Source organism: Balaenoptera borealis, assembly GCF_965194805.1.
Source record: "Balaenoptera borealis genome assembly, chromosome: 2".
NCBI lineage: Eukaryota > Metazoa > Chordata > Mammalia > Artiodactyla > Balaenopteridae > Balaenoptera > Balaenoptera borealis.
In genome coordinates, this window is record NC_138867.1 from 5,064,857 (window position 1) to 5,077,408 (window position 12,552).

At 45.7% G+C, this 12,552-nt stretch overlaps 1 long non-coding RNA gene across 1 annotated transcript in view; it reads right to left on the reverse strand.

Moving 5' to 3' along the window:
• The window catches only part of LOC309623421, a 720,194-nt gene that overhangs the window by 407,085 nt on the left and 300,557 nt on the right, over positions 1 to 12,552 (reverse strand). The gene's annotated exons all lie outside the window — the stretch shown is intronic.

The window sequence follows — 12,552 nt, forward strand, 5'->3', positions numbered from 1 at the left end:
GTGTCCTGGGTCATGTTGACCAAAGTTTCCCCCAAGTTGGTGGGACTGCACTTTCCTGGGGCAGCTGCTCGGGAGCCAGGTCCCAAGCCTTTGACACTTTAACAGGTTCAAGAAGTGGTACCAGTGCCAGAGACAAGGGCAGGGAGCCGCTCAGCCTCAGGCCAGCGCTGATGGTGCTGGAGCAGGGCTTCCTCTGGGCAGGCAACTGGGGGCCCCGGGAGGCTCAGGAGATGCTTCGTGGCTCAGGCAAAGCCAGGGCTGAGGGGCCTGGAGACAGTGGCAGAGAGAGGCTGAGGAAGGCATCCTACGGATGCGATGGGTGCACAGGAGTTTGGTCCACAACGAACGCCTCACCTGAACCAACTTCAGGAGGCTGGGCTCTACCCTCTGTGGAACCAGACCTCCACGCTCAGCCTCATGGCAATCTGAGGAACGTGCACTCTGCATGAGCCTTGCCCAGTGTAGACGCCACAGGATCTGAGCAAGGGGAGCCCAGCCCCTCCACCACGGGGCCCCGCAGGCGCCCTTCTGATAAGAGCCACTGGTGTCCTCCCCTTCTCTGGTCTGTCCAGGTCCGGAAGGACTGACTCCAGCCGCTCTTGACCCGGGCCTGACCTGCCGCTGTTCCCAGGGAGATACTTTTCACTATTTTGCAACATATGGGAGAAATGGATCCAGAATAGTCTTCAAATAAGTACAAAGTGTGCTTCCCTGGTGGTGCAGTGGTTAAGAATCCACCTGCCAACGCAGGGAACATGGGTTCGAGCCCTGGCCCGGGAAGATCCCACATGCCTCGCAGAGCGACTAAGCCCATGCGCCACAACTACTGAGCCGGCGTGCTGCAACTACTGAAGCCTGCGCACCCTTGTTCTGCAACAAGAGGAGCCACGACAATGAGAAACCTGCACACTGCAACGAAGAGTAGCCCCCGCTCCCCACAACTAGGGAAAGCCCGCATGCAGCAACGAAGACCCAACGCAGCCAAAAATTAAAAAAAACCAAATACATAAATAAATTTATTAAAAATAAATAAATAAATAAGTACAAAGTATTCACCCAACAAACAGATTGCCCTGTATATATGAAGGTCTCTACGAGGAGTACAAATATGTTAATCAAAGTTCTATTTCCATGCATTTCGGAAAGGTCACAGCATTACCACCTGATGCACAGAAAGCCACAAAGGCCCAGCCGGCGGGGTTTAGAACTGACCAGCTCATCCTGCTGCCCGTCGCTGAGCGGTTGGCCCCTTGCACTTGGTGGGGACTTTCTGAAAGGTCCTCAAGAAAACCCTGCACGTCTCATTTTGACAAACATCAAGCTTCTCAGCAACTGTCTTGGAGCCTGGCACGTGGACCTTGCCTGTTTGGGAGAGAATTTCACCCCAAACCATGAGGCACGGTAGTATGCCATTTTGTTTTGGGGTCAAATTCCACTGTAAGAAGCAGCTCTTCTAATCCATTTTCTGACTTTGCTGTAGTTTATACCTCACACAACCATTACATCTCCTTGTCCACCAGAACCAGCTAGAATTCTGAAGCTTGAAACCACACGAGATAGAATAGAGCCTCCACTCTCATCTATGCTTCGGACAGTTAGTACCTTTAAGCACTTTACTGAGGTATGATTGACATAGAAACAGCTGTACATATTTAACAGACATGACTTGATAAATTTGGAGATAAACACCCATGGAACCATCATCACCACCTACGTGTAATAGGTGATATCCATCACCTCCCAAAGTTTCCTCTGCCCCTCTTTTCTTTCCCTTCTCTTTCTCCTCCTCTCCCTCTTCCTCCTCCTACTTCCTAATACCATTTTTGTGTGTGTGATAAGAACACTTAACGTCAGATCTACCCTCCTGGAGAGTTTCTAAGTATGCAATACAGTATCACTAACTGTAGCCGTTATTGCTGTACAGTGGATCTCTAGGACTTATTCGTCTTATAACTGAAACTGTGTACTCTTTGATCAATGTCTCCCCATTCCCCCCTCCCCTCCAGCCCCCGGCAACCACCTTTCTACTCTCTGCTTCTATGACTTTGACTTTATGAGGTTCTCAATATCGGTGACATCATATAGTATTTGTTTTCCTGTGTCTGGCTTATTTCACTTAATATCTTCCGGGTCCATCCGTATCGTCGCGAATGGCATCTCTTTAGTTTGTCTTCTACTATGTGGGTTCCATAACTGGACACAATGCTCCAGGTTTGGTTTCTGAGTGTGAAATGGAGCAGGATGGAGAGATCCAGAAGGGCAGGCATAGCTCATCTTATCGGGATTTTACAGGATGAGAAGAGACGAGAACTCTGGTTCTCCCAAAGCTCCGGTGAGGTGGCTACACTTAGGTCAGGAAACCGAGGCACAGGAAGGCTAAGTTGCCTGCCCGAGGCCACGTCACGCTAGAACCGTGGGTCACTTATCCAGGACACCAGGCCTTGGGGGCCCAAGCTTGGTCACTTGTCTGGTTGACATGTATGAAGTTCCCCCGATCCCCACCTCGGGCCCTGTGCTAGCACCAGGCTTCACAGGCATCGTGTGGGACATGGGTCACTGCTCCAGCCTGGGCAGGGCTTTTAGTATCCCAGTTCTGTGGATAATATGGCTACTTGCATGCTATTCCTCTGAGCACCGTGTCATAATACTCTGATCTGCAGAACTGCAGATTCCCGCCGGTGATGCTGACAGACGCTGTGGGCGGGGCCTGGCCAGCACCAGCCACCCACTGGCCCTTTTCTAGTGGGGAAGCTGGCATTCGGCTGGTAGAAGGACTGGTGCTCCCTACAGCTGTTCAGGGTCAGGCGGGCATCAGTTCCGCAGGACCAGGGTCCGTTCTCATTGGTGATGTCAGCATCATACGGTCACCAAGCACGTCAAATACGACATCTCTCGTTGTGAAGGTAACCTGGTTACCAACATCATGCACAGCTGGTCCTCAGTATTTGCGGATTCCATATTTGTGCATTCACCTACTTGTTAACATTTATCTGTAACCCCAAATCAATACTCTTGGTGCTTTTATGGTCATTGGCAGATGTGCCCAGAGCAGTGGGAAATTTGAGTTCCTGACACACACGGTCCCAGCTGAGGGGGAACCAAGGGACTCTGCCTCCTGGTCTCGGCTCTCACCCTATAAACAAGCGTCCTTTTCATGGTCTATTTAGTGACACATTTTTCTCATACTTGTGCTTCTCGTTGATGACTTTACTGTTTAAAATTGCCCTTGAGCATCATGCTGAAATGCTGCCCAGGGTTCTAAGGACAAGAAGGCTGTGATGTGCCTTTTGGGGAAAATACATGTGTTAGATGAGCTTTACTCAATCATGAGCTACAGAGATGCTGGCATGAGTTCAATGTTAATAACTCAACTATACATGAAACAAGTGTCTTCAAACAGAAACACACATAAAACCAGGTTCTGTATTGATCGGTTCACAAAACTGTGTGGCCAGAGACGTGCAGGAGCCTAGCTCCATGTTTCCGCAGGAGCCATGGCTCAGCACTAACTCAGGGTTCAAGGAGGTTTCATAAAACAAACTACCAATGATATCATTGCCTAGACCAGGGCTCAGTGAACTAGGCCCTTGGGCCAAACTGGGCCCACCTGCTGCTTTGGTTTTGCTGGAACTCGGCCACCAGGCTGTTCGTTTACTACTCTCTGTGGCTGTCAGCAGACTTGAGTCGTGTGCTAGAGACCAAAGAGCCGTAAAGCCTAAATATCTGGTCCCTTACAGAAAATTTCTCCACCTTGTATACAGACATGATGTGGCTTCCTGGTAAGGGAGAACCTAGACCCAGGCTCTGGTTCCAACTTGCCCCTGACCCCTGACCCCTGACCCCCGATCTCAAATCCCAGCTCTGCTTCTCAGTAGCCTAGGGTAGGCTGCTCAACCTTCCTGACCCTCGATTTCCTAAGTCCACTCTAAAAATCAGATACTTAAGGGTTGTTTCTTAAATTCCTTGATATTATAATCCTGTTGAAAGTGGGAAAAAGAGTGTGTGTTTGCTTTTTAAAAATTTTTTATTGGGGTATAGCTGATATACAATGTTGTGTTAGTTTCAGGTGTACGGTAAAGTGGTTCAGTTATACATATACATATGTCCACTCTTTTTTAGATTCTTTTCCCAGATAGGTCATTACAGAGTATTGCGTAGAGTTCCCTGTGCTGTACAGTAGGTCCTTATTAGTTATCTATTTTATATACAGTAGTGTGTATATGTCAGCCAGAATCTCCCAATTTATCCCTCCCCTCCCTTCTTTCCCCCCCGGTAACCATAAGTTTATTTTCTACATCTGTGACTCTATTCCTGTTTTGTAGATAAGTTCATTTGTACCCTTTTCTTAGATTCCACATATAAGCGATATCATATGATATTTGTCTGACTTATCTTTGAAGCACTATTCACAATAGCCAAGACATGGAAGCAACCTAAATGTCCCTCAACAGATAAATGGATAAGGAAGAGGTGGTACACATATACAATGGAGTATTACTTAGCCATAAAACGAAATATTGCCAGTTGCAGCAACATGGATAGACCTAGAGATTGTCATACTGAGTGAAAAGGCATTATTTAATTCAACTTTTTACTTCAGCGTTGCATATAGTCACCCAAATGGTAGATGCTGCTGGTGGCCCCCCACCTGATATCTATTTTTTTTCTTCCCTTCCAACTGTGGTAGGCAGAAAAATTACTCCGCTCCAAAAAGGATGTCCATATCTTAATTCCCAGAACTTGTGGGTACATTACCTTACATGGCAGACGGAAATTAATATTTCTGATTCCTTACTGATCTTGAGATGGGAGATGATACTAAACGATCAAGATGGAACCAAAGTAATCTCAGGGTCCTTAACAGTGGAAAAGGGAGGCAGAAGAGGGAGAACCAGACAGATAAAACCTCAGGAGAGACTTGACTGGGTTTTGCTGGCTTTCAAGATGGAAGGAAGCCACAGACCCAGGAATGCAAGCAGCCTCTGCGAGCTGGGAAAGGGAAGGAAACCTTCTCCCCTAGACTTCCAGGAGGATTGCAGCCCTGCCCGCACCTTGTCTGTAGCCCATTAAGACACGAAAGACTTCTGACCTCTAGAACAGAAAGAGAATGAATGGGTATTGTTTTGAGCCACCAAGTTTGTGTTAATTTTTTCACAGTAGCAATAGGAAACTGATGCACCCTTAGGATTCTCATTTTGGAGCAGCAATGAACCCAATTAAGGAAGTGTATTTTCTAGCCTCCTTTGCACATGGGGTGGCCGTGTTACTGAACCTGGACTTGGGTCCGCTTGCCCACACAGTAAAGCCGGTCTACTGACACCGGGTTGTGGTGAAGGAAAGTGCGATGTTTATTGCAGGCATCAGGCAAGGGGAATGGGCAGCTCATGCTCAAAAGACCCGAACTCCCTGATGGCTTTCAGGGAGGGGTTTTTAAAGGCAGTGTGAGGGAGGGAGCTGCCAGGTGTGTGATCAGCTTGTGCACAGTTCTCTGATTGGTTGGTATCAAGGTTGAGTTTTGAGCATCACCAGTCTTCTGGTTTTAGCCTGTCTGGGGTCTCTGTGCTTGCAGCAGCAGTTTCCATCTGGTGAGTCTGCTTCCTGTAAAAACAACTTAGGAAGATGTGTCGGGCCCTTATCTCTATCTTTCAGGGAACTGGGAGTTCAGTGACTCTGCGATGTGGCTGGTCTATAGTCTAAATTGTTACCTGTCTCCTGGCCCAAAAGCTACTCTTTGTTTCTACACCTTCACATTTCCTGATCATTAACTCTTGAGCCAGCCCTTTGAGACTCAGGGGAGACCTGAGAGACTAAAGCCTTTTACTACAAAGGACAGGGACACAGGGGCTTCTATGTGGTTTTAATTCCCCCTTTACTTTGATACTCCTCAATCTTGAGGGGAACAAGTTTGGGACAAGAAAGGGAACAAAATTTTTGATAGAGAGGTTAATCATAAAGTTGGCAGAGGAACTCAGTTTTAGGGGAAATTGGTTTCAGCCATGTGACTTTATTCTGACAAATGAGATGCCCTTGGGTGGGCTTTCTGGGAAAGCTTTATTAGGCAGAAGACTCAGCTGGCACTTACCACTTTCCCTTTACCTTTCTGCTCATCCTTCTTGCTGCCTAGAATTTGGATGTGATGGCTGGAACTGCAACAGCCATCTTGTAACCACAAGGAAAGCCAAGAAAATAGCAGACACTGTGTTCCTGACATCACTGAGCCACTGAACCAAGGCCAGCAACCACCTGCCTCTGGAATTCTCATTAGGTGAGAAAACAAAACTGCAGTTTTTAAAAATGACTAAATGCAACATAGGAGCTAGTTGGTTATGATCCATGAAAGAGGATGGGGTAGGTCCCCTTGTACCGAGGTCTTATGAGAGTGGAGTTAAACGTGCACGGTCTTTCCCTACAGTATCAAAGTGATCATGGGTGCCAGAGGCTCACTTTACTTGGAACTGACCAGGCCTGTGGCTGTCTGGGTCAGCTGGTTCCCTTTCTGGTTCTCCCTGCTCCTGGTCAGGGTAATTCACCATCGTGTCATAATCAAGAAGGATCTTCTCATAACCCTACCAGCTGGTTATTATTTCATTTTACAGAGGAGGAAACGGGCTCTTACGCAAGGGCAGTGCAGACACTGGCCTATAATATGGCCCCCGGGGCAGGGCTCTGCCACCTGTAGGAATATGACCATCAAGGAATTGGGCCTCAGGCCACTGAATCAACCTCTCTGTGCACAAATTGCCCATCTGCAAAACCAGGACAATGCGGATTGTTAGATCCTTCTAAGTGAATCCACATACATACAGCGCTGACAACAGTGACTGGAACACAGTGGTAAGTATTCAACAATAAAACAGTTATTACCTGTGGAGGATGATGGAGTATTTTACCCAAATCCCCTCAGATCCCTCCCTGCCTTTGTGTCCACCTCCCCACTGGAGCTGGAGCTCTTCCTGGAGGCACTGACCTTGACCTGTCCTCCACGTGCACAGACAGGAAATGCCCAGAGTTTAGGTCCTGCCACCCCACCCGAGTGGCTGGTGACCCGGGCCCGGGTGTGGGAGTGTGACCACAGCATCCTTGTTCCGGGCTGGAACTGCGCTGAGGCATAACTCACACCCCGCGGCCCCTCCAGGGTCAGGCTGGGGCTGTATCCCGCTTGGCTTTTCCTCCTGGTCCAGCCTCGACTTCACACCATTTCCCGCCTGCACCTCCTCCTCATCACACACACTCTGTTCCTTGTCTCAGGTCTGCTTCTCGGGAACCTGACCATGAACATCACCAAAGGCCGCCAGCTCCCAGACGAGGACCCTGGGATTGGACCTGCTCTGCCGTGCTGTCCTGTGTCCTGCCGGCCCTTCCCTGCCCAGTCGCATTTCTGGTCCTCACTTGTGAAGACTTGCGGAGCTGCAGAGAATGGAACCCACTGCTGGTCCCTCGTGGGGCTGGCCTGGGGTCCCTGCTCCACAAGCACCCCTGCAGGCTCTGCCCCAACTATGTGAAGAGCCACTGTGTTGCTTTCCTTTCTCTTCAAAGGCCCAGAAAATAAATCCTTGTTTCCCAAATGGGGTGGCAGTCCACACGGAAAGAAAGCAGGTCGGAAAACACCAGTCATCTCTTCAAAGAGCATCTGGACATGAGAAAGAGGCCTTTCTGTTCAGTTTGCAATGTCAGTGTAAACAAGAGGGGAGTTGAAGGTTGTCCTCGGGCCCCCCGAGACCCTGCAGAACCTTTCTTTCTTCACTGGCCTGTGTTAGGTTCACTCCAAGAAATGCAGGTGGTGGAATTCATGGGGTGGCCCTGATAAGTGTAGTGGAGCAGTACGTGAGGGCAATGGGCACCTGGTGAGCCCTTGGGCACAGCACAGAATCCTTCGCTGAGGTGGGAGGTGAGGTAGGCACGGGTTGGAGGTCTGAAGGTCCAGGTGTGGGGGGTTCTAAGGGCCCAGGTGTGGTGGGTTCTGAGGGCCCAGGTGTGGTGGGGTCTGAGGGCCCAGGTACAGTAGGAGAACATTGGTTTGAAATTGCATCAAATGGCAGTTGTATAATTTCTCTTCTTAGCATTGAGCTCCCCACATGCAGGCAAGCAGTTGGCTTTATTTAGGACCAGTTTTTGAAAAAAATGGAGATACTAATAGCTTTCTGTCACAATTGTTGTGCTAATGACATGGGATAATACAAGGAAATCACCTTTGCATATCGTAGGCCAGTGTACCAATATAAGTGGTCACACCAACATGTAAATATCGCTGATACTATAAACTAGAGTGTTTAATTTGCTTATTTCCTGGCTAAGCAGAAAATAAAATATTAATTTGCTTGTATATGTGAAATGTATATGCCAAGCACTCGAGTGTGGTCTGGGGGAAGAGGTGTTTCCTTCTGCAAGTCCAGTAGCCTGCAGTGTCCTGAATTACAAAGGTCCTTGATGCCAACCCAGAACAGAGCTTAAGCGAAAATGATTATTTTATCTGTCATTCTCTTCTTGTTTAGAAGACTTAATTGTGGTTTATCTCATATTGCTCTTGGAAAACTGGGGAGCTGACGATATCAGTTGCAACTATGGGATGCATTTTTAAGCAGATATTTATTTACATAATGTGCTGCTTCCAAAAACCAGCTTACCCAGACCAGATGTTTTTATCGTAAGCCCTTGGTATCTGTGAAAAAAAATAAAACAGCACAGCGAGCTGACCATTAAACAGCGGGATTTCAAGGAGCACACTCTTGAAAAGGATGTTTTGAATATTCTTATACATTTCTTCGTTCAAGGAACTACATTTACCTGAGAGAAGACGAATTGTTAGTTGTTTCGGAAAATAACAATAAGGGTATTTGAATCTGTTTGGCCAAATTCACTCCCATTCCAAATATTTTTTTGTAATTTTTTTTTCCCTAATGCTATTTATCTAAAGCTTGTGCTCTATCCTCCTGTTACTCTCTGAGGAAACTGTGGGATGATAAACAAGGTGGACATTCTATCATAGTGACACAACTGATCAAGATTATTTTTTTTCTCATTCTCTTAATGACTCTGGGTCTGGGTCTCTCCAATACCTTGGTCTGATTCTCAGACACAGCTGTCCTGAAAACCCCATGGAGAACAACCCCTCATGAGCTTTTTTTTTTTTTTTAATAAAGTTATTTATTTAATTTATTTATTTTTGGCTGCTTTGGTTCTTTGTTGCCGTGTGCAGCCTTCTCTAGTTGCGGCGAGCGGGGGTACTCACTGAGGTGGCTTTTGTTGCGGAGCACAGGCTCTAGGTGTGCAGGCTTCAGTAGTTGTGGCTCATGGGCTCAGTAGTTGTGGTTCACGAGCTCTAGAGCACAGGCTCAGTAGTTGTGGCGCACAGGCTTCGGTTCTCCGCAGCATGTGGGATCTTCCTGGACCAGGGGTCGACCCTGTGTCCCCTGCATTGGCAGGCGGGTTTGTAACCACTGCGCCACCAGGGAAGCCTCGCCCCCCCTGCCCCCCCCGCCATGAGCTTTGATGGAGCCTCAGAGCCCTACTCAATACAGTGAGCCATGCAGCTGCTTGGAATTAATCTCTCTTTTTGGTTCTCTCTCTCTTTATGTATCTGGCCTTGCCATGATCTGAGGGTCCCTTCTGCTACCTTCTTCCATCTCTTTTTTGCTCTGTCTTTTTCTCTCTCTCCCACTTAGACTTGACAATCATTCTTTTTGCTTTCTCTCTGTTCTTCTAAATCATATTCCATCTGTTTTTGTATCTCTTGCTTTAATGTGCTTATGATTCTAGCTGCCCTTGTCATTCCACCTCTACATAAATTTGTGAGATAAACAAAACTGTGAATTTTATGCTTCAAATTAGTATTTTTCTTAATTATAAAACTTAATTTAGCTGGAGAGGGCACAGAGGCACAGGCACACTCATAGATTATTTGTGTCACTCTAAATTGTTATAACTCTGAAAATAAATTTGCCAATATGCCTCCAGAGCCTAAAGTCATTAATCCTCTTTAACCTGGTAATTGAACTTCTGAAAATGTACCCTTTAAAACTAATCTGAAACTCAAGCATAAAATCACATACAAAGATATTTATGATGACATCATCCTTAATTACTCCAAGTGGAAAAGAATGGAAACATCCCGTGACAGTAAAATGGTTTTAAAAATGGAAGTAAATACAACAAATTATTCTGCAATGAGAAGAATATTAGTGTAAAGCTGGGTGAGTGTTAAGATGGAAAACTTGCATAAGGACTGGCAGAGAATTTGAGGTCAGGATAGAAATAGATTGAGAGGTGGGACTCAAGACAAGTTGAGTGACATGGGCAGATGCAATGGCGGGCGTTCTGGTTGAGTGCTGCATAACAAATGACCCCAAGCTTTGTGGGATAAGACAGCAATCATTTTATTATGTTCACAAATCCTGTCGGTCAGGAAATTGTATAGAGCACAAGAGGGAGGTCCGAGGTCTCATTTGGAAAGACTTGAATGACTGGGCAGACCAGAGGCTGGAGACTGGAACCATCTGGATGCTTCCTCACTCAGACATCTGTTGCCTGGGCTGGGATGGCTTGAAGGCCGGGTTCACCTGGAACTGTTGAGCGGGGCACCCAAACGTGGCCTCTCCCCCCCCCCCCAGCTTGGGCTTCTCACTGCATGGGGCTGGGTTCAGGAGACCACGTGGAGGCAGCACAGCTTTTATGACCTTGCTTCAGAAGACACAGGGTCACTTCCACCATTCTGCTTGACTGAAGCAATCACGAGCCTACCCTGATTTAAGGGGAGGGGACACAGACTAAGCCCCTTAACTGGAGGAGTGTCAAAGAAGTTGTGACCTTTTTTCTTTTGCCTACAAGGACCTAAGCACCAAGGCATAAGTGGATGGAGGAGATGTCACTGCTAAGAGTGTCCATGGTCAGAGACTTTAGAAATTGATAATGCAACTAAAGACCCTCCCTCTGCCTACAGCAGACTTGTTCAGCCTCCAGAGAAGACAGAACACTTGATGCAGAGGGGCTTTCGGATCTTGTTTCCAGGAGAGCTAAGTAATAAGAGGGGTAGTAGTCCCTGTTGGATAATATAAAAACATTTCTATTTAAAGGTGGAAGGAATTACAACAAATTCTTGATTTCTATGTTCACTTGTAGAAACTCTATTTTCTCTTTTATTAACCTGTGAAAATTTGTAAGCAGAAATTAAAATCTATGCCACAAGTCCTGAGATAAATTGATTTATTATCAGATGCTCATTATATACAATTCTAGAAAGTTTTAAAGAAATAGATGTGAATACATTATAGACTGGGTTTGTTCATACCCACCTGAGGAGTCCAGGAAAAAGAACACAGAGGATCAGAGTCAATCTATAAGATTGAAAGAAATACTCCCCTCTTTCTCTCCCTCTCTCTCTTTTTGCTTTCTTAAATTTGACAGTAAATTTTATATAGTTATAAAAATGTAATTCATTCAATAATCACGCTGAATGATTATACAGAAATCTCCTGACTCAGTGGTCTCCCATTCTGTTTTCTTGTGTCTCTTCAATGGCAAGTACTATCATATCCTGTCTTGGATTATAGTTACTTATACATTAATCTAACCCATACTAGATTATATTCTAGTATATTTTATGCATTTAGCATGTGGCCCAAATATATATTTTTAATTTAGTTAAATGGCTCTTTTCCTGCCTTATTTTTGGGTATGCACAAAAATTAGCAGTGAAAGTTTTCAACCCCTTTTGTATTTCCTTATATGTTTGGGGCATCAACTACAGTTGACCTTTGAACAACGAGAGGGTTAGGGGCATTGATCCCCAGTGCAATAGAAAATTCATGTGTAACTTTGCAGTTGGCCGTTTGTATATGCAGTTCTGCACCTGCAGATTCAACCAACCATGGATTGTTTAGTACTGTAGTATGTATTTACTGAAAAAAATCTGTGTATAAATTCAAATACGTGTTGTTCTATACTTATGTTATTCCATTTGCAATATAAAATGTCTAAATTCATGATCATTCATAACTTTTATCTTTTAATTAGATTTTTAAACATTTTTTAACATGAATGGACAGAATAGTTTGTTGTTCTTTAGGGAGTATTTATTGTGTTCTCTGAGAGCAATGCTATGAATATTACTGCATCTTCCACGTTTTTACCTGATCCTCTGGTCACCGGGTGCTGACTGTCTTCCTAACAGCTATCGGAAAATTGAATAGGAACAGAAGCTCAGTAGGAAGCTGTGGATTATGTGGTCAAATCCTGTTACATTCTAAAGTGCTCTTTTCTTACCTGAAAAATGGGATTTATGATACCTGTCTTACCTACATCATGAGGTTATTTAAGAACAAGTGAAAAAATAATGAACGTATAGGATAATTGTCATTGTACACATACTTCAACGAGAGAAGTGGCAAATACACAACACCGGCACTGCTGCTCTCCCCACCCCAAGCCTCTGGTTGGTACCATTCATTGTAGTAGGACCCTTTGTCATTGACCTTGATTCAGCGTCAGGATCTTTCTCAACACAGTGCTGACAGATTAAATTTGGCACCTGAGATAAATCTGTGTTAGGGAGTGTGG